Source organism: Brachyhypopomus gauderio, unplaced genomic scaffold (assembly GCF_052324685.1).
Source record: "Brachyhypopomus gauderio isolate BG-103 unplaced genomic scaffold, BGAUD_0.2 sc179, whole genome shotgun sequence".
Lineage (NCBI taxonomy): Eukaryota > Metazoa > Chordata > Actinopteri > Gymnotiformes > Hypopomidae > Brachyhypopomus > Brachyhypopomus gauderio.
Window position 1 is genome coordinate 164260 of NW_027507000.1, and position 23194 is coordinate 187453.

Below are 23194 nucleotides of genomic sequence, written 5' to 3' on the forward strand. Positions count from 1 at the left end.
TCTGTCTCTTGAACAGAGCTTGGATTATGACATTGTAAAATCCACTATATTGAAAGCATACGAGTTAGTACCTGAAGCCTATCGACAGAACTTCCGGCGTCTGGCTAAAACCCAGAGCCAGACCTTTGTTGAGTTTGCTAGAGAGAAATCTCTCCTATTTGATAAGTGGTGTGCAGCCTGCAGTGTAACAACTCTTGATCAACTCAAAGAGCTTGTGTTGCTAGAAGAGTTTAAGAATTGCCTTCCTGAGAAAATGGTGGTCTACCTTAATGAACAGAAGGTAGTTAATTTGTCTTCTGCTGCTACATTGGCAGACGAATTTGTGCTGACACACAAAACTGTATTTCATTTGACTCCCCGAAGTGTAAACCCTAGTCGACCTGTTATGTCCAGACCTGTTGCTTCTTCAGAGTCTCGGGAAAACACTTCAGCCACAGACAAACGGGAATGTTTTTATTGTCATATGCAAGGCCATCTCATTGCTGCATGTCCTACTTTGAAGCGTAAAAATGATCGTCAAAACCCTACTGTGAAGAAAGTCAATGCTTTTAGTTCCAGCACTACAGAGGAGACACTAGGATGTCGAGCCACTGTTTCAGCCACAGTAGACCCTGTGTTTAAACCATTTGTGTTTTCTGGGACTACCTCACTAACTGAGGATTGTACACATAAACAGCCCATATCCATCCTACGGGACACTGGGGCTGCTCAGTCATTTATTTTGGAGAGTGTGTTGCCATTCTCTGTAGAGTCTTATTGTGGTAGTGATGTGCTTGTCCAAGGAATAGAACTTGGAGTACTTAGGGTTCCTCTGCATCGTGTATATCTATGTACTGAGGCCCTTACTGGCTATGTTAAAGTTGCGGTCAGTTCTAAACTGCCTGTCACAGGTGTGTCGTTTATTCTGGGCAATGATCTTGCTGGTGGTACACTGTTCACTCTACCAGAAGTGGTAGATGAACCTGTGGATGTTTCACTCGATAAAGACCTTGATGCAGTGTTTCCTACATGTGTGTTGACTCGTGCACAGGCACGTAAATTCGGTGACATAGATTTGGCAGAGACATTTATGAATCCTAACCCTGTTGTGCCCCCTAGCCCTGTTCCTGATGTGACAAGGGATATTAGCAAACGTGAGTTGGGATCACAAGTAGAGGAGTCCAGTGTTCCTCCTCCTGTTACTAGAACAGCATTAATCAGAGCACAAAGGGCTGATCCAAGCCTAGTCCCTTTCTTTAATGCAGTTACGGAAAACCCTCTCTCACTAGACACTCGTGTGACATATTTTTATACAGATGGAGTCTTGATGAGAAAATGGTCTCCAGCAAATGCCAGTGGTGTGTGGGATGATGTGCACCAAATAGTAGTTCCCCAACCATTTAGAACGCATGTTTTGTCCTTAGCCCATGACCACCCCTTGTCGGGTCATTTAGGCATTCGAAAAACAGTTCAGCGCCTATTGCAGCATTTCTTTTGGCCAGCAATGAAATCTGATGTTAGTCATTGTCGGTCTTGCCATACCTGTCAACTTGTTGGGAAGCCAAATCAGGCCATTCCTTCTGCTCCTCTCTGTCCCATACCTGTGGTAGGAGATCCATTTGAACGGTTGTTGATAGACTGTGTTGGACCTTTACCGAAGTCTCGTTCAGGAAATACTTACCTTCTGACCATAATGTGTGCTGCTACAAGGTTTCCTGAGGCCATTCCATTACGCTCGTTGAAGTCAAGATCTGTAATAAAAGCCCTTGTAAAATTTTGTACTACCTTCGGTTTGCCAAAATGTGTACAATCGGACCAAGGGTCCAATTTCATGTCAAAACTCTTTGCTCAAGTTATGTCAGATCTGCATATACAGCACCAAGTGTCGAGTGCTTATCATCCTGAGTCCCAGGGAGCTCTCGAACGCTTCCATCAGACGTTTAAGACTATGTTGCGATCATATTGCTTGGAAGTAGGAAACGATTGGGATGAAGGTGTCCCATTACTGTTGTTTGCCATCCGTGATACAGTGCAAGAGTCCACTGGTTTCAGTCCCAATGCCTTGGTATTCGGACGCTCAGTCCGTGGCCCACTCAAATTGCTTTATGAGCAGTGGTTAGCTTCCCCTACAACTCGTTCCTTTGAAACTGTAGACCACTATGTCAGTAAGTTACGTGAACACCTTAAGGTAGCTCGTGAAACAGCTAAGCAGAATTTGTGTGTAGCTCAGCAAGCTATGAAGAAGAAATTTGACACACGCTGTTGCTCGTTCATTTAATGTTGGTGACAAGGTCCTGGTTCTGTTACCCATGTCAGGTTCTACCCTACAGACTCGCTTTTCGGGACCCTATGTGGTCCAGCAGAAACTGTCCTCAACAAACTATGTGTTGACAACCCCTGATCGTCGGCGTAAGTCACGTCTTTGTCATATTAACATGCTCAAGCCATATGTTGATCGCCCCACAACTGTAAGTGCTACAGCTGTTGCTCAGTTGTCAGTCCCTGTGCCAGTAGCATCTGCATCACTTGAGTATGCCCCTGAACAGGATGACCTTCACTTGGGTAGGAGCTGTGTTCCGAGTGCTAGACTTGCTAACTCTGAGGCATTAAAGCACCTATCTGAGAAGCTGTCTTATTTACCTTTGGCTGCTCAGTCTGATCTTAGATCTTTGATTGCTAGGTTTCCTTCTCTTTTTGTTGATGTCCCTACGTGTACCTCCGTACTAGAACACGACATTGATGTCCAAGGTCACCCACCTATTAAACAACATCCTTATCGTGTAAACCCTCACAAACGCTCCCTTCTGATGAAAGAGACGGATTACATGCTTAATAACAATCTTGCAATCCCTAGCAGTAGTTCATGGTGCTCACCCTGTCTTTTAGTACCAAAGCCTGATGGTACTTATCGCTTCTGTACTGACTACAGAAAAGTGAATGCAGTCACCATACCAGACTCGTTTCCTCTTCCCCGAATGGAAGATTGTGTAGACCGTGTGGGGTCTGCAAAGTTTGTTAGCAAACTAGACCTTCTAAAAGGTTATTGGCAAGTTCCCCTGACTGCTCGTGCTGCTGAGATTTCTGCCTTCGCTACGCCAGACAACTTCCTACAATATACAGTGATGGCTTTTGGGTTGCGAAATGCTCCTGCTACATTTCAACGGCTCATGAACATTGTGCTAAAAGGTGTGTCGAACTGTGAGGCCTATCTGGATGATTTGGTTGTGTACTCTGACACTTGGGAGGAACACATGAAGTCCTTAGAAACGGTGTTTTCTAGACTGCATGGTGCATCATTGGTGCTTAATCTGGAAAAGTGCGACTTTGGGAAAAGCACAATTTCTTACCTTGGCAAGTTAGTAGGACGTGGTCAGGTGCGTCCCCTTGATGCCAAAGTCCAAGCGATAAACGCCTTCCCTCCTCCCCGGTCTAAACGTGAGCTTAGGCGTTTCCTCGGACTGGCTGGTTATTACCGTTGTTTTTGTAGAAACTTTTCAGATGTTGTTCTGCCGCTTACCTCTCTCTTGCGTAACAATGTTCCGTTTTTGTGGTCTTCTGCTTGTCAGTCTGCTTTTGTGTCTGTAAAGAGTCTACTGTGTAGTTCACCTGTGCTTGCTGCACCAGATTTTGCTAAGCCATTTAAGCTAGAGGTTGATGCCAGCTGTACCGGGGCCGGCGCAGTGCTCCTACAGGAGGACTCATGTGGAATAGACCACCCAGTGTGTTACTTCTCAAAGAAGTTTGCTAGACACCAATTGGCCTATAGCACCATAGAGAAGGAAGCATTAGCTCTCCTTTTGGCCTTACATTTTGAGGTTTACTTAGGTAGTAGTTCTGAACCTATTTTTGTGTTCACGGATCACAATCCTTTGACTTTCTTGCATCGAATGTCCAATCTGAACCAACACCTTATGCGCTGGTCCCTTATTATCCAAGGTTTTAACATTTGTATTAAACACAAACGGGGCTCTGAGAATGTTGTGGCAGATACCCTCTCTAGGTGTTAATTGGAATGTGTTGGGTTATCCGTGATTTGGTGGGAGGTCTCACACTTATGGGGGGGGGTGTTATGTCCTATGATAGTGTTGTATTGTGTTTGCTGTCTACTCCGCTCCAGACTCCGCTCCAGACTCCGCTCCAGACTCCGCTCCAGACTCCGCTCCAGACTCCGCTCCAGACTCCGCTCCAGACTCCGCTCCAGACTCCGCTCCAGACTCCATTTCACCCTGCACTATATAAGGCCCTTCCCGGTGCCTCCCAGCGAGACATTTTTGCTCCTTGGTGGTGTTGGTGTTAGTTATTAGTATTCTGCATTTGTACCTCATCTTAGAACTCTGGTTTTTGACTGCTTTGAACTTGTTTATGCTTTTTGCCTTTGCCCCTGTTGGATTGTCTGCCGGTTGTACATTTTGTAAATATTCTATGTGTTGTTGGTGTTCTGGTAAGTAGGGAGTGGCTGCCATTTTGTTTTGGGATTTGGGTTTGTTTGTATGGTTTTTTGTTAGGGAGTTAGGGTAGTACTGTATGTTTGTTTTCTGTTAGAGTAATTAGTGTTTGGTTTATTTTATAGTTCAGTTCTGTTTATGTTGGCCTGGGCCACTCCTGAAGCTGAGACCAGTTACGTGTATGTATATATCTTGTAAATTACAATTTCTGTATAATACACCTTTAACCACCCACTCCTGTTGTCCCATCATCACTAACATTCGCACTGCTGTTCACATACACCACTGTTACGGTCCTCACGCCTAGACAGGCCGTAACAACTGTAGCACTCATTCTCTAGAAATAATCATGTAGTAAAGAGTCTCTGCAGTAGCTTTATGGTACAGGACACAGATTGATAGTTTCGTTACCTTTGAGTCAGATGATGGAATATGGATTTATATGGGTTTTGACTAAAGAAAACTTTATGGCACTGCTTTCATGCAGTGTTTGATACCACTGAACTTTACACTGCAGCAGTGCACAGGCTACTTCAAGTCGTGCCTTGGTAACATCTTGTGGGGATGTCTGGACAGCGCTGATGTTTCTCCTCTGGAGATAATCTTCTGCAAACTGCAAAGTGGCATTTTACATGGTAAGAGTAATATCAGTTACTTATAAATGCCCATCACATTATTTTCAAAAGGTTTACCCTCAACACTAAAATCCCACAACTGCTGGAATCCTGCTGCTTGTTGTGCAGCATTGTTTGTACTGTCCATTTAGGCTCCTGGTCTCCATGTCCTGTCATCCTTAAGAAGTTCCTAATTATTGTTTTAAAAAAATGATAGAAGAACACAGTTTAACATCACACCAGTTCTTTTCAGAAAAAAGCTCCAAAATTAGCACTGTAAAATAGCAATGTTAAAATGTTATTACCGCCAGTTACGTAGCAGCTTGCGCTCGAGTGCACTTTCATTTGCCAGGGGATCGATCAACACAAGGACCTTGTCAGACATGTTGACAATATAAAAGAAATGAGTTCATTCATGTTATTCTCTCGTCATATTATAACATTCTGCTGCATCATAGCACAATTAGAATATCTCTGTACGATTCATGCAAATAATGACTGATGTACACTACCAGTCAAATGTTTGAACACAAAAAAAGGCATTTTAATCTAAAGGATTATGCCTTAATTTGTTTATAAGACAATTTGGGAAGGTTGTTGTATATATTAATTAATTCTCAACATACTTCATTTTAAATGCACCCTTTATTTCAGAACTTTAGTTCTCTACAAGGTCTCTGCATGTGAGAATGTGTTCAGGACTGATGTTAAAGCATCATAGGTGCTGCTTCATGAACAGGACAGTTACTTCAAAGAATCTAATATTTGTTTATTAGAGCATAAATAGAGCACAGCATTCGTTCATTGCTTTAGCATCTTTCCAGTTTTTTTATGTCAAAAATAATAAAAATAAACAAAGTAGGTGTGACCAAACATTTGACTTGTAGTGTAAACAAACCTGCTCTGAAAAATAAGGAAAGGTAAACAAACCACTAAAACCCAGTGAGCCCCAGTGTTTACAGGGCACATCCAGATTTCCTCCAGTGGAAACGTCATCTAAAGAATGTGTTGAATACAAAGTTGTCATTATTGTTACTGATAATCATTACTGCTAGACTGTAAATGTGATGAAAGTACCTTTCTGAGCCTCTGGAATTGTCCAGAAAACAACGATGTTGCAATAACGGCACAGAGCTGGTGAACAGCTTTCTGTTAAGAACAACTGAAATTTTAATTATGTTGCAAGAAATACCTAACACAGCTACATAAATATAATTGCCACTTACCTGCTGTTTTTCAATGAGTGTGTGCAAGTACGCATCAATAACCTGCATTGTAAAATAAACAACCATTAAAGATTGTTATACTTCCTCTTGTAATACATTTTGACAGTGATTTGGTCTCTTACATCATCAGCCAGCCACTCGGTCCCATGCAGTGTACGGAAAGACGAATCAAACAGTTTATATGGTCCAACAACTGCCTCCACCCGACCACAGTCTTCTGCAGCCCACAACATTCCAACTGAAAGCACAGCATGAATGTCAAAGCATAGATATTTGTTTTTTCTAATCCCTGTACTATTACAGTTACATGGCCAAAAGCATGTGAATACATGAACACCATTCTCATTTGCCCTAGTTTAACGCCAGGGCCTTTCAAACCCAGGGCCATCTATACACAATTCCCTATGCCATTGCATGATGTAGAATTAAGATTTCCCTCCCATACAATGACCATGCCTGGCCAGATCAGTTCATTAGAAGAGGTATGCACATACTTTTGGCAACATAGTGCATCTGACAAACGTCCAACAGGTCAGAATGGCCAACGGGCCAACATGTATAGTTTGAACAGGCCAAATCCCTTTCATGCAAACTATAAACAAGGGTAGGCTGAACAAATGACCAACAGGTCAAACTTGAACACAGAACTCATTAACAACCTCTTTCTTGTATGCTTTCCTGTATGGCTGATGAACCTGGGGGATGCTTCAACAGTCAACAGTGGTAATTGTCACATACACTGTTGACTGGTATACAGAAAACTGTGAAAGGCAAACTCATCATACTCTAATGATTGTGTAATTGAAAAAATGTCTGTATAAAGACTCATTGAATAATAAGGAATGGATCAAATAAACACTAAACAAGAAACAATATATTCAAGACCTATGTAGGCCTCAATTTACCTCTGTTGTTGCATCACAGACTTGAGTGTGTTTTTTAGGGGCAAAGTGGATAACTGATGGTCTCTGTGGCAGGTAAAGGTCTTCAGTTAGTCTTTCCAAATCTCCTCCCATGGTCAAAGAGTTGGGGCCATCAGAACATGTGCTGGTCTCATTCTCTTTGAGGATCTTGTGAGATTCTTGAGTGGTTTGAGTGGTATGGCTTGATGTGGTTGACACCCAGGTCTACTGACGCACCCATGCGTCAAAGATGGCCACCGTGCGAGTATATACATTAATGTTATTAATATCTCAGCGATACAACATCGCAGACACATGGTTCGAATGTTTTTGAAAACTGGAAACTTGTTTTCAAAAAAATGTTAATTCATGCTTGAGCAGACTGGCCACAAGATGGCAATACATGACCGAGTTGAAGCACGCCCGTATATGGCTAGTCCTTTTATGGCTTGCACAAGGGGGGAGGGGGGGGGGGGGGGGGGGTTATTGCTCCTGCCTGTGACTGCTGTGACTGGCGGATTCAAGTGTCAGTCATTACATGACCGCTGACATCACTCACATCGCCCTTTACGGATGTAGGAGGGTTTTAGGACGGCATTAGATCCGTTTCACCTCGGACAAACACGGAAATACAGACTTTGACGGCCGCTAGTTAGCGAGCTAGCGTCTACTTATCTACATGGTGATGGTGAAGGTATGTTGATGATCGATGACTAAATGAATGTTATTTTGCAATATTGATCACTATAATAGCGGGCGATCACAGATAGGGTCGCGAATTTCGCGATGGTCCCGTGTAGTTAGTTCGCTAGCTAGCAGCTAGCTAGCATCTGGCTAGCTAGCGTCTACTGATGAACCTGTGTTGATTTCCTGAGGGGTTTATGAAAAATATAAACGATCGATGACTAAATGCAATATCGATCACTATAATAGCGGGCGATCACAGATAGGGTCGTGAATTTCGCGATGGTGTACTGTAGTCCTGTTTGTAGTTCTATGTAGCATCTAGCTAGCTAGCGTCTACTGATGACCCCATATTGTAGGCCTGAGGAGAGACTCGTGACCGATGACCCGATGACCTACGACCTCAGGAAACATATCGCCCTTTGCGGAAGTTTTGGCCGCTTTTTGCCGCCTGAGGTAAACAAACCGGTTTTGCTCAGTAGTTTACTACTACTACTACTAGCCCTTACTACTACTACATAGCGGTTATGAACCTATGTTGATTTCCTGAAGGGTTTTATGAAAAGTATAACAGATCGAAGGCTAAATGAATGTTATTTTGCAATATTGCTCACTATAATAGCGGACGATCGCAGATCGGCTCGCGATGTGTTACTAGCTGTCTAGCTAGCCTCCTGGCTAGCTGGCTGGCTAGCTAGAAACTGCTTCTGTGCAAAATTCGTAATTTATTCTTTATAAAATTATTTTTACTTATTTTTTTTATTATTTCGTATTTGTCTTTTGCCTATATGCTTGCTTTGTAGATGTGAAAGTATAGTATATAATAATCTAGATGAGTGGATATGGTTTTGGCTAAGCTGATTTAGCTTGTAGTTCAGGAGTTTGATGGGAGTTTCGTAGTTTGGTGTACACATTTTTGTACACTAATTTATACTTGTATACTACTATATATATTACATGTTTCACTATTTTTGTGAAGCAACCCCTTGAGCAAACATATTTCAAGCAACAATATTATTGATCTTTTAGTAAATGTGTAATTTCATATAAAATATGAAAGAATTTTTGAAAATATGCCTCATATTTCCAGGTTTAGGACCATATTATTTATTTATGCAATACTCTAAGTCAATGTAACCTCATTAGGAAGAGAGCTGAGATTGTTCTGAACATTTTGATATGAGACATGTGGGTAAAATGCTATAATTAAGTATGTTTAGAGACACATTTATGTAACCATGCTTAAACAGCAAAAATGCCCATAGTGTGTGTCTGTGTCTCTCTCTGTTCAATAAAACAAGTTGCTGTGCACAATTCGCTGCCACTTCTCACCGGTGTGTGATTGGTTGTCTGAGAGGTAGCTGTCTTAACAATTGTAAAGCGCCTTGGGTATCCTGAAAATGCACTATATAAATTGAAACATTCTTTCATTCATTCATTCATTCATTTATAACAAAAATTAGACATACTTCATTCACAAATTCTCTTCCCTGATCAGAGAGTATTCTATTTGGACAACCATGTCTATATATAATTGAGCAAATATTTCGTCCCACTTCAGCTGCTGATTTTGTCTTTAATGGGAAAGCTTCAACCCATTTGGAAAAGTAATCTGTGGCTGTCAGGATATACTGGAAGCCAGTTTTTGGAAGCGGTCCTGTCAAATCAATGCCAATGAGCTCCCAGACAGCAGATACCTATAAATTTAAAACATATATGTTTTATTTTACATTTCAACATTTTTCTTAAAAGCTGTTGTATATTATAGAGATACCACTGGACATTTACTTTTATACACTCCAATGGCTGGGCACCAGTCAAAGGTTTTCCAGTTCGCTGGCACTGATCACATTCCAAGACCTTTAAGAAAGTCACTGTTAATATTTATGCAGATTTATCAACAGCTCAAAACACACAAGAACGCACTTCAACACGTACCCAGTTGTCAAGATCAATGGTCATGCCAAGCCAGTAAAATCTGGAGCACACTGCAGCTCGAGTTTTCAGGATGCCTGAATGTCCTCCAATCGGAGAGGCGTGAAATTCCTGAAAGCTTTCTTGCCTCTTCTTTGGATTTTATGGCTTTTCTACTTTTAAAGAAAAGCTGTCCTTCTGCATTGAATATTCATTAACATTCATTAAAGTCGTATAATAATTAAAGAGCTACCTTACCAAGACACTGGCTACATTTAAACAAATAAATGCTCACCCTTTTCAGTAAATTTGGAAGCATACCTCCTCAAATGTAATTTTTGGGAGTTATTATACCCAGATGGGTATGATCCCTGAGAGAGGAAGTTGAATACCTCATCCCACCTGTTCTCCATAGCTATATATGGATAGGGAGAGAGAAGAGATGGGATAACTTTTATAATTTTATTTGGATGTAAAATGGTACATTTCATAGTACATCTCTATTATATATAGAGTACTGAGTATAATGTGCTATATATCTTATCTTTTGTTTGTTTTTAAGGCATGGATTACAGTGAAGTAGAGAGCATGGAAAGAAATCTCTTAAATTTTGCGCTGACCATTCTGAACATTCTAGAAAAGTGGAGGCACCACCACGAATTTGCCTCATGAAATCCTGCCTCATGTCATCTTTGCAAAGCCAGTATGTAAAACATTTACATGTTTATAGGTCAAAATGACAATAGAAACAAATGACAAGCCTGTGGGTCTGCGCATGTGCAAAACCGCAAACGAGCACAACTCGATGCTAAGCACAACTCGACAGAACACCGGCTGTCAGGGGAGGTCAGTGTGAGAGCCTGTGCTACAGGTCCATGAAGAAGGAGTCACCACACAGTTTACGAGTAGGGAGGAGGAAGTGTAGGGCTAAAGCAGGGGTTTCATATTTCAGTCCTGTGTCCACAACACTGCACAGTTTAGCATTAAATTATTTTTAATTTTATACAACTGTATTGTTCTAAAATTGGAATAACATTGAGCTGTTGGTATCCTGGAGCTGAGCTTGAAACTCTATGGCAGTGTTTCTCAGTCCTGTTCCTAACTGCTCCACACAGTTTTAAATATTCCACGATTCAACACACTAAGTATTGAATGTACATGATCTAGCTCCAACTGCTTATCAAACAAACGGTTTATTAAGTCATTAGTGAAGTGGATTATGTGTGTTGAGCTATGTGAATTACCACAAGTAGGATTAAGAGACACTGCTCTAGGAATGAATATATTGGCAAAACAGAGTCCCCAGAGTCAGTCCTGTCAACACTATACTTTGCAGTTTTTTTGTGTTCCTCCAATATGACAGTTTTTTACTTAGTTAATGAACTGAATCTGGTATTATAAATGAGGAAAAGCACTAAAATATGCATGACATGGGGTCTCAGTGACTGGGTTGGAGTCTCTGCTTGTCGTTAAGTTCAGATGTTCACTGTTTTTGACTAACAAAAGTTAAGGGGTTTGTTGACAGGTTAGACAGATACATGTCTCAGGATTATGTATAACTTGAGCATTATTTTAATGTCAGTGATAGCCTATCCATGTTCTGTATGCAAAATCTATTGTCATAAAATAAGCAAACGGGTCCAGGTTCCATTCTTGGGGTTCTTATGCCATGCACATTTTTTTTCTCCATTTTAAAACACTTTTTTTACTCAGCCCCACCCACATTGATCTTAATTAGCTAAATAGGTCAATCAGGTTTTAGAAAAGGTAAAACACAACGTGTGATATAGGATCCCCAGGACTGGTATACGGAACCCCTGAATTAAACAAAGTCATTACTAATTTTGCTTACCCTCTTACAGATTGGACTTTCTGATTCAACTCCTGTTGTGCTGAGACACGCATGCTGTTCACATGTCGCAGACACTGCCCTATGCAAACGTATAGTTGCTTTGCTTTTTCAAACTGCACATTTTTCTCAGCTCAGTGTGCCAGTTGTTCCCCCTGTGCACAGCTGTACTGAAACTGAACAGTGCTGGCACAAACCTTGGACAATCGTAAGTTTATAATAATCACACTAGATGAATGATCTAATTTAATGCACTTCTTCTTTCGGCTATTCTCTTTCAGGGGTCACCACAGCGGATCAAACTCCTCCATCTGGCCCTGTCCTGAGTGTCCTCCACTGACACCCCAGCCACTCTGATATCCTCTACCACTGCATCCATAAACCTCCTCTTAGGTCAAGAACTCCACTGCTGTCTCTCCCAAACATTTCCATGCCTCCACTGGAATATCATCAGGTCCAACTGCCTTACCACACTTCATTCTCTGAATTGCAGCCCTTACTTCCTCCTTGCTCACCTGAGGCACTTCCTGATTCACAACCTCTACCTCTTCTAACCTTCTTTCCCTTTCATTCTCTTGATTCATCAGCTCCTCAAAATACTCCTTTCACCTTCCCAAGACACTCTCCTCACCAGACAACACATTTCCATCTTTATCCTTTATCATCCTAACCTGCTGCACATCCTGCCCATCACAGTTTCTCTGTCTGGCCAATCTGTACAGATCCTTTTCCCCTTCCTTAGTGTCCAACTTCTCATACAGCTTGCTATATGCCTTCTCTTTAGCTTCTGCCACTGCTCTCTTTGCCTTGCGACACATCTCCTTGTACCTCTGTCTACTTTCTTCATCTCGCTGAAAATCCCAATTCTTTTTAGCCAACCGCTTTCCTCTCAAACTTTCCTGAACTTCCTCATTCCACCACCACGACTCCTTGTCTATCTTCCTCTGTCCTGAGGTCAAGTACCTTCCTAGCCACATCCCTCACTGCATTTGAAGTTTCATCCCAGGTATCCAGAACACCACCACCATTACCCAGTACCTGCCTCACCTCATCCCTGAATTTTACACCACAGTCCTCATCCTTTAACTTCCACCACCTGATCTTAGGTTCCGCTCTCACTCTCTTCCTCTTCTTCACCTCCAACATCATCCTACATATCACCATCCTATGCTGTTTAGCTACGCTCTCCCCGGGTAACACCTTGCAATCACTAACCTCTTTCAGGTTTCGTCTCCTACAGAGGATATAGTCGACCTGTGTGCATCTTCCACCACTCTTATGTTACCCTGTGCTCTTCCTTTATCTTAAAGTAAGTGTTAACTACAGCCATCCTTTTAGCAAAATCTACCACCATTTGTCCTTCCATATTCCTTACATTAACACCATATCTACCCAACACCTCCTCATCATCACTGTTCCCTCCACCAACATGTCCATTTGAATCTGCTCCAATAACCACTCTCTTCATTAGGAACCTGCAAAACAACTTCATCTAACTCTCTCCAGAATTCTTCTTTCTCCTCCACATCACAACCTACCTGAGGAGCATAAGTACTGATGACCTTCATCACCACCCCATCGATCTCCAACTTTACACAGATCACCCCGTCACTTACTCGCTTTACCTCCACTACACTCTTACTAAATTCATCCTTCAGGATTACCCCTACTCCATTTCTCTTCCTGTCTACACCATGATAGAAGAGTTTGAAGCCACCACCAATGCTCCTGGCCTTGCTCCCCTTCCACTTGGTCTCCTGTACACACAGTATATCTATCTTCCTTCTGTCCATCGCATCAGCTAGCTCTCTCCCTTTACCTGTCATAGAGCCCACATTCAACGTACCAACTCTAACCTCCACTTTCCTGCTCTGCCTCCTCTCCTTCAGCTTCAGAACCCTCTTCCCCCTCTCCTCCTCGTCCCAACAGTAGTCCAATTTCCGCTAATGCCCTGCCTCGACCGACCCGGTATGGAATTTCTGTTTTTGATCCGCATCATTTGATTTGGCGCAGTTTTTACACCGGATGCCCTTCCTGACGCAACCCTCCCTATTTATCCAGGCTTAGGACCGGCACTAAAATACACTGGTGTGTGCACCCTAGTGGCTAGGTTATCTAATTTAATGCACTGCCTGAATTAAATTACAGCAACTTTTGTCCATATTATTAGGGTGTAAAGCCAGGAGCAATCAACAACATGGTGATCACAAAACCTGTGCCAAATGGAACATCTCAAGGTGGAGTTAGGTATGGTGCTTAATTACTTCTAATTAGACATGCAATTGTGCAGTTTAGCTGCTCTATCACAAATGTATAGTTACAATTAACTTTAATTTAAATATTCTAATTTAATATTAAACTAAATGCTTATAGTTTGGGATATTGTCTGTACTTGAATTTGTAGGAGTGGACTCTACAGGGGCATGGTGACCACTATAGGCATGGCATCCCACAAGCCAGCTGTGCAGTGTGCATTTGGTATGGTGCAGGAAGGCATTGGTCTGTCATATCAGCAGCCTGTTTTACCATCACGACACATCACTCTCCACCCTGATGTGCCATCAACCCCACTTCTTCCTCTAAAAGACCACCACCTTGATGCACCCACCTGTGCTTTTGTGTGCACTGAACAGGAACTCTTTCACCTGAAGTCTTTGGAGGTGTCACTTGATATGGCTCACAGAATTGAGATGTCAACTCTGGCACAAGCCTAGAGTAACAGCGTCACGTTTTTGTGAGGTGTGCCATGTCAGAGGGCATAGCTCTGCAGAGTCCCTTGCTGAACGCATCATCAGAGGTACCAGACGGACGGCTGAAATGAAGAGAGGTCTAGAGATGGAGTCCGGAGCAGCATCTGAGTATTGCAGGATACTCAATGTAAATCACACACCATGTGGCCTCATCATCCACCCAGATGCTCCCTGGCTTGGTGCAGCCCCTGATGGTGTCATATTTGACCCCACTGAATACCCCCAGTTTGGCTTGGTCGAGATTAAATGCCCTAATGTGAAGAATTACATTGACTGTAAGTATCTGTATATGGAGTACGGATGTTCAAAACTAAAAAAAGACATGCGTATTACTGGCAGATTCAAATGTCAGTTACTAATCAGCGGGCTTCACTGGTGTGATTGTGGTGTGGGCTAAGGAGGATTTTTTTTTTGTGGAGCGTGTTTATATGAATGCAGATGTACAGAGACAAATTCGTGAGAAGACAGATTTATTTTACTTCTACACATATATGACAAAATATCTGTCATTGAAATGTTATCATGTTCTATACAGAATCTTTTTTAAATCAAATGTTCCCTTATTTAACAGTATTTGAGCTTTTCTTAAACAGCACAATGTGTTTTTGATGTAAAGAACCTGGAAATATGAAAAAAGTTTATGAAAAAAATATTTACAGTTACAAATGAAACTGAACAGTGCTGGCACAAACCTTGGACAATCGTAAGTTTATAATAATCACACTAGATGAATGATCTAATTTAATGCACTTCTTCTTTCGGCTATTCTCTTTCAGGGGTCACCACAGCGGATCAAACTCCTCCATCTGGCCCTGTCCTGAGTGTCCTCCACTGACACCCCAGCCACTCTGATATCCTCTACCACTGCATCCATAAACCTCCTCTTAGGTCAAGAACTCCACTGCTGTCTCTCCCAAACATTTCCATGCCTCCACTGGAATATCATCAGGTCCAACTGCCTTACCACACTTCATTCTCTGAATTGCAGCCCTTACTTCCTCCTTGCTCACCTGAGGCACTTCCTGATTCACAACCTCTACCTCTTCTAACCTTCTTTCCCTTTCATTCTCTTGATTCATCAGCTCCTCAAAATACTCCTTTCACCTTCCCAAGACACTCTCCTCACCAGACAACACATTTCCATCTTTATCCTTTATCATCCTAACCTGCTGCACATCCTGCCCATCACAGTTTCTCTGTCTGGCCAATCTGTACAGATCCTTTTCCCCTTCCTTAGTGTCCAACTTCTCATACAGCTTGCTATATGCCTTCTCTTTAGCTTCTGCCACTGCTCTCTTTGCCTTGCGACACATCTCCTTGTACCTCTGTCTACTTTCTTCATCTCGCTGAAAATCCCAATTCTTTTTAGCCAACCGCTTTCCTCTCAAACTTTCCTGAACTTCCTCATTCCACCACCACGACTCCTTGTCTATCTTCCTCTGTCCTGAGGTCAAGTACCTTCCTAGCCACATCCCTCACTGCATTTGAAGTTTCATCCCAGGTATCCAGAACACCACCACCATTACCCAGTACCTGCCTCACCTCATCCCTGAATTTTACACCACAGTCCTCATCCTTTAACTTCCACCACCTGATCTTAGGTTCCGCTCTCACTCTCTTCCTCTTCTTCACCTCCAACATCATCCTACATATCACCATCCTATGCTGTTTAGCTACGCTCTCCCCGGGTAACACCTTGCAATCACTAACCTCTTTCAGGTTTCGTCTCCTACGGAGGATATAGTCGACCTGTGTGCATCTTCCACCACTCTTATGTTACCCTGTGCATGTAACCCATGTAGCCTATCTGTTGACCTGGTGTGCTAAATCTTAAGCACATTCTCTGCCTTACACTCATTTAGAAATTCTAAAACACACTTTTTGCAAAACATTAAACACAGTTGTTCACATAAGACATTCAAACATTCAAAACTGAAAATCACGTGTTTCTTTTGGAAAACTCTGCCACGCAACTGCTACACTCACCTACCAAAATCCATACCCAGTCCTCCTCACACGTTACAACACTTGAGCTATGTATGTTTAAATCAATAGTGGTTTAAATTGATGTCCACACACTCAGTCTGTATTGTCTATCTTTTTGCAGGCTTCTACCCAAGATGATTGCATGCAAGCACCTACAAGCACCTGGGAGATGGTCTGACTTGCCAGTGGATGTACTGATGCCGGGGTTGGATGTGCCATTGCCACAAGAGGACGTGCTGATGCTAGCTCCTACCTGAGGCCCAACATCTACACCGAAGGGACTGTGGGAACTAGAACCATAAATGTAGAACCACCTTTTGTCCACAAATACGGACTTGTGCTAATGGGCTGCCCAATGGAGGATGGGTTCCCTTTTCAGTCTTGGTCCTCCCGAGGTTTTCTTCCTAATTTTTTATTTAATTATTTAAACTTTATTTTACCAGGGAAAAATCCCATTAAGAACCTCTTTTTCAAGGGAGCCCTGGCCAAGATGCAACAACAGCAATACAGTTACAGCCAACAAATAAAATTACAAAGTTAATTAAAACAGGTGCATGTGAGGGAGGCTGTCTCTCCCTCACTTCCTAATCCCCACCATCATCGTGGGTTTTTCCTCGCCACTGTTGCCTTTGGCTTGCTCATTATGGATCTGGAGCCATACGATTGTAAAGCTGCTTTGTGACAACATGTGTTGTAAAAAGTTCTATATAAATAAATTTGACTTTGACTTTATGATCACAGTGTACCCTTCTTCTGATGGCTACTTCCAGCAGGATAACTCGCCCTGTTATAATTCATGAATCATCTCAGACAGATTTATTGAACACAACAATGAGTTCCCTGTACTCCAGTGGCCTACATAGTCAGACCTCAATCCAATAGAGCACCTTTGGGATGTGGTGGAACGGGAGATTCGCATCATTGATGTGCAACCGACAAATCTGCAGCAACTGCGTAGCAATCACATGATGCTATCATGTCAACATGGACCAGACTCTCTGAGGAATGTTTCCAGTACCTTGTTGAATCTATGCCACAAAGGATTAAGGCAGTTCTGAATGCAAAATGGGGTCCAACCTGGTACTAGCTGCAACGGTGGTGAACCCGAGGGTAGAGAAGGATCCATTAGCAGGTGTAAAGATGTTGAATTTTAATATAGAAAAACAATGAACTGAAGTCCCAAAAGGGGACGAACCCAAAGGGTAGACAGGCAGCAGCACAAAAGGGCAAGACAAAAACGGGAGAGTCAAAAACCAGAGAAGACTAAGAGCAGCAGACAAAGGTAACAAAAGGGCCAAACAGGCAGGAGGATCAAAAACACAGAGCAAGGATCAGAAACCAGAACATCAATCAGAGAAATACACAGGATCACAGCTTGGTAAAGACACTCAGAGAGGCAATACTTCGCACTGGCGACTTGTGAACAGAGTCCTTAAGTAGGGTGTGGTGAATAGTAAATTAGAGTCAGGTGTTCTGGTCAATATTCTGGCGTGATTGCCATTCCTGACACTAGCAAGGTGTGCCTAATAACGTGGCCGCTGAGTGTATATACTATATTATACTATATTATATAGTGTATATGATTGTGATGGAAATTGTGTTATACTGATTACAAGAGAATTGTGAAGTGTGATTCAGTATGAAATCATGTGCTCATGTGTATGTGTGTATTATGACCTATGTTAAAGGAATGTGTAGAGGTAGAAAACACTCTTATCTGCCTTGACGCGCGGACCCATCAGCTGTTTCTATAAGCTACTGCTTATGCTAAAACATGAAAACTACTGTCAGGAGAGAATGCACATGTAAGGCAAAAACTGTCTACTGTGCATTCTGCCTTGTTTCTCAGTGTGCCCAAATGTAGTGTAAACATGTGATAAGAACCCCGCCTACTAAACGGTATAAAGGAGGGGGACGGTTCTCTCTCCTCTCAGCTTCTGTTCTAGACTGAACTCTCATGCTTATTTTGTCTATTAATAAATTTCTCTTTTAACCACGCCTGAGTCCTCGTATATTTCAGAAATTTCCACGACAATGATAATGAATTACATGAATGGTTTATACCTATTATTTTTACATTTTAATTATGACCAAAACTGCTATATTTATTTAAAATATCATGGGTATACATTCAACATAATACTAATGCTACTCCCACCACTAATAATAAAACTACTGTAAATGTTTTGTTAATTTTCCTTAGCTCAAGGACAGTAACGTTTCACTGGGGGCCATCCCGTTATTTACCACTAGGTGGAGTATGGATGCCATGCAGGGCTAAATGATCACTTAATTCTACATATTTTAAATCTATTATAATTATCTAACAATAAAAATGAATTATTGTAATAATTTAACCATCAAGCTAAAAAAAAAGTCTAGATCTGGTACCATGGAAATGTCTTCAGAAGGTACAAGGTGTGTGGAGCACAATGCTAATAAATCTTTTTTTCTTTTAAACTTTAGATAATTCTCCAGTGGTCTGTTTCTGTATTCATACAAGTGCTAGAGCCATCATAAGCTCTTTTTTGAGGTTCTAATTTCTGTAATCCATGTTAAATTAACTTATTCCGACAGATGCACATGAAGTCAGAATCACATGCCCACTCAACAGGCAAACAGACCATCTTTAGTACAATTAACAGCCTTTAAAATAACTTGGATGCTGGCTGCAGTCTGCTTCTAGGAATCCTCATGAATTATCATTTGTGTAAGTCAGATCATATGGTGGTCTGAATGCCACCCTCACCACACAGTCCATAAACCACATACAGTGAATTAAGTGTAAATGGAGTTTGTCACCATACTGGACCAGTAAGATAACACAATGCAACATAATGTAAGCATATTTTATTCATTCTGCTTTAACTGGAGACTGGAGTGACTCTGGAGTGTAACTGGAATCTTGGAGGTTAAGCAACAGCTGAGCTGGAAGACAAGAGACAAAAAGGTCATTCACTCACTCAAACACTAGCTTTCACCTTCAGTGCTGTAAACCACCTAATAGGTTTACCTGGTAGGTTCTGCAGATGCATCCTGGTATCCAGGATGTCCTGGAGTCTGTTCATCAGCACAAAGTAACGTAGGAGAAGCTCCTTGGGCCACAGCACCTTCTCATCCTCCATCTGGAGCTGCATCACCTGCATGTTCGCATACTGGGAGAAAAACTTGATGTTTTTCATCCACTCCCACAATCAGAATTAGAGAAAATAATTTCTTCCTTAAATTGTGCTACCTGCACACTAGACTCGGTTCCATCAAAGTTATTAAAAGAGGTATTACCAGCGGTAACTGAACCTCATCTAACTATAGTTAACTCATCCATTACAATAGGTCACATGCCCAAATCATGTAAATTAGCAGTTATTAAACCTCTGATTTAGAAACCAAATCTTGATCCTACTGTACTATCTAATTATAGACCCATTTCAAACACATCATTTATATCTAAGATCATAGAAAAAGCTGTTGCCCAGCAATTATGCCTATATCTGCATAGGCATCACATATTTGAAAAGTTCCAATCTGGTTTTAGGCCCCATCACAGTACTGAAACAGCATTAGTTAAAGTAACAAATGACCTCCTCCTTGCTTCAGATCAAGGTTCTGTATCGCTGTTAGTGTTTCTTGATCTTAGTGCAGCTTTCGACACAATTGATCATAGGATCTTGCTAGAAAGGTTAGAATGCTGGGTTGGAGTCTCTGGCACAGCCCTTTCATGGTTTCATTCTTACTTAACAAATCGCTATCAGTTTGTAGAGCTCAATAATATTCCATCCAAACGTACAAAAGTTAAATATGGGGTCCCGCAAGGCTCCATTCTAGGACCACTATTATTTACATTATATATGCTACCATTGGGCACAGTTATAAACAAACATGGTGTCAATTTTCACTGCTATGCAGATGACACTCAACTTTACATATCAGCCAAACCTGATGACAAACTCAGTTTAAGAAAAATTGAGGCCTGTGTAAGAGATATTAAATGCTGGATGTCTCTAAACTTCCTCCAACTTAATGAGGACAAAACAGAAGTTCTCCTTCTGGGCCCTAAGGCCTCAAAACAGAAAATTCCAGATCTAATGCTTAATCTCGCAGGCTACCCCATTACACCTGGCACAGTAGCCAAAAACCTAGGCGTCATACTCGACTCTGACCGATCATTTGATAAATACATAGATAATACTACTAGGATAGCTTTTCTACATCTCCGTAACATTGCTAAATTAAGAAATGCATTATCACAGGATGATGCGGAAAAATTGGTGCACGCCTTTGTTAGCTCTAGATTAGACTACTGCAATGCACTACTGTCAGGATGTTCAAATAGGAATCTAAATAAACTTCAAATAGTTCAAAATGCCGCAGCCAGGGTTCTGACCAGAACTAGAAAATTTCAGCATATCAGTCCAGTCCTATCAGCCCTGCATTGGCTCCCAGTTAAATTCCGTATTGACTTTAAAATTCTTTTATTAACTTATAAAGCATTTCACGGGCTTGCTCCTGAGTACCTTCAGGAACTTATTTCCTATTACGAACCCCCACGCCCACTAAGATCACAGGGTGCTGGTCTTTTATTAGTTCCAAAAATTAATAAGGTAACAGCAGGGGGAAGAGCCTTTTCTTGTAAGGCCCCCCAGCTTTGGAATAATCTTCCTAAATGCGTCCGGGACTCCGACACAGTCACAATCTTTAAGTCTAGGTTGAAAACCCACTTATTAAGTTTAGCGTTTGATAATTAATATCCCCCCTTAGATAAAGGTACAGATCCAGGGGTTCACAGGCGAAGGGTTTTATGGTAGACTGGGGCGCTGGTGCTGTCGTCCTGTCACTGCTCGTGGTCACTCAAGTTTGTTGACAGTGCAGTGGACGGATGCCATTGTCTCAGAATGCCCCCAAGCCTATGTTACCTTCTGGTTCTGCCTTTTTAGCTAGGCTGTAATAATTTAACTAAATGCCGGAGATGCTGCCACACTCCGGAAATGTTTATAATTTCACCTGTCCTGTATATGTCCTCATACAGAGCTAATTTTCCCTGTTTCATTTCTCCACATGGCTGCCCGCCTGCTTGAGGAATAATGAGATGAGGAGACCAGCGATCCATCCTGGGCCAGCCACCTCCTGCCTAACCGGATGCATACATCATGATGGACATTATTACATATTTTTCCTTTTCTTTCTCTTCTTTCTGTCTAAATTGTTGTTGTTGTTGTCATGGTGACCGGTGTCGGCCAGAGGAGGATGGGTTCCCCCCCTGAGTCTTGGATCCTCTCAAGGTTTCTTCCTCATGCAAAAAACTAGGGAGTTTTTCCTTGCCACTGTCGCCTTTGGCTTGCTCACTGGGGGCTAGGACTCGGCACTTGTAAAGCTGCTTTGTGACAACAACTGTTGTAAAAAGCGCTATATAAATAAAATTTGATTGATTGATTGATGTTCTCCTCCACATACGTCTCCCAGTCTAAAATATCTTCTTCATATACAGTGGAGCCTCCTGGGTGGAAATAGACTCCTCATCCTCCTCAAGTGTAGTAGGAAGTCTGGACAAAGAGCAAAATGCAGTAACCAAAAAATACCTATATAGTAACCAAAAAGTTGTACATTGTATTTTGGACTAGGGCTTGTCATGGTATGCCAGCCCTGTAGCCCAAGGGAGACGCCCACACACATCTGCACACACCCTTCACTTATTCTACACAAGTGACTGTAAGGAAGGAGTGAAGCTACACAAGCCTCCCGCTCTTCTGAAGTCACAGCGCCAGGGTCTCAACTTCTCGAAACATGCATGTTCAATCTCCTGAATACTAATGACCTCCACCTGTCCCTGTGTGTCCCCACCCTCCTCCACCTTTCTTACACTACTCACTCACCACTTTACATTGTGAAGTTTTGCCTCTGACGTTGCATAGTGAGCGTTCCTTGCTCATTTTTGCCTACCGTTGTTGTGACCTTTGCTTCTCCCTTACACCTCATTCTCAGCCCGACCCCTGGATTTGTAATGGACTCTGGACTGTATGGACCATGCTGCCCTGACCCTGCTGCCCTGTGTTCGCTTCTTTTTGTACTGTGTGTTTTGTGTGTGTCTTGTGCTGCTAGCTACAGTAGATTGTGTCTGGAGGATAAAGAAGCACTACGCTGCATTTAGATCCTTTTGTGGTTTTTCCAGCACATATTACAGTCACAAATGTTACAGGTTTTGCTTCCTATCTACGTGGGACCATTACTTACCCACTAACTAGAGACTGGCTTAATCTGCTAAAATCAGAACAAAAAACAAACAAAACTTGGCTATTAATTTGTCTATTTGCATGCATAAAGATTGTCTGAGCAAATTAAGTAAAAAAACTACAGCATGAAAGAACTACTCACCTGCATTTCAATTCGTTGTTGCACTTGAGAGTTCGCTCCTTACAGAACCGAATGTATTTTCATGTGTGGGTATGCAACATGGATTTGGCTTATTAATATTGTTCATTAAATGACAATGAATGAATTCTTCTGCCCTTGCACTACTTTACCATCTGCATATTTCATTCAGCACAACTAATGACTTGTAGTGTAACCTACCAAAAATGCCAATTACAATGTTCAGGAATATGAAGGAGCGAATACAAATCCACAGAACGATGTAAATGCTGCAGGTGATGCTGTCCAGCTCTGGAACCCTTTGTACTTCTGACAGCAGGACACACGGCCTTTCCCGACAAAGGGCAAAATTTTATATTTCCCTTAGCCCAATCCCAACCACTACACCTTGGGGAGTCGCAAGTTGACAAATGCAGAGAGAAGATGGGAATTTGCACAATATATTTATTCAACAAAAGAATTTTATATATAAAAAAAAA

The 23194-nt window shown here is 41.9% G+C and overlaps 1 long non-coding RNA gene across 3 annotated transcripts; it reads left to right on the forward strand.

Annotated features, from left to right (window-relative positions):
* The first annotated feature begins 7676 nt into the window (after positions 1-7676).
* LOC143501912 (uncharacterized) lies at positions 7677-16129 on the forward strand. 3 transcript variants are annotated; one of them, XR_013126992.1, is made up of 4 exons: positions 7677-7860; positions 8210-8306; positions 11895-13860; positions 14018-16129. It is a non-coding gene; the product is annotated as an uncharacterized LOC143501912 (long non-coding RNA). The 3 variants fall into 3 exon arrangements; XR_013126993.1 differs by lacking the exon at positions 8210-8306 and having other exon boundaries at positions 7842-7860; positions 14018-14846; XR_013126994.1 differs by lacking the exons at positions 7677-7860; positions 8210-8306 and having other exon boundaries at positions 9792-13860; positions 14018-14638; positions 15140-16123.
* Positions 16130-23194: the final 7065 nt, after the last annotated feature.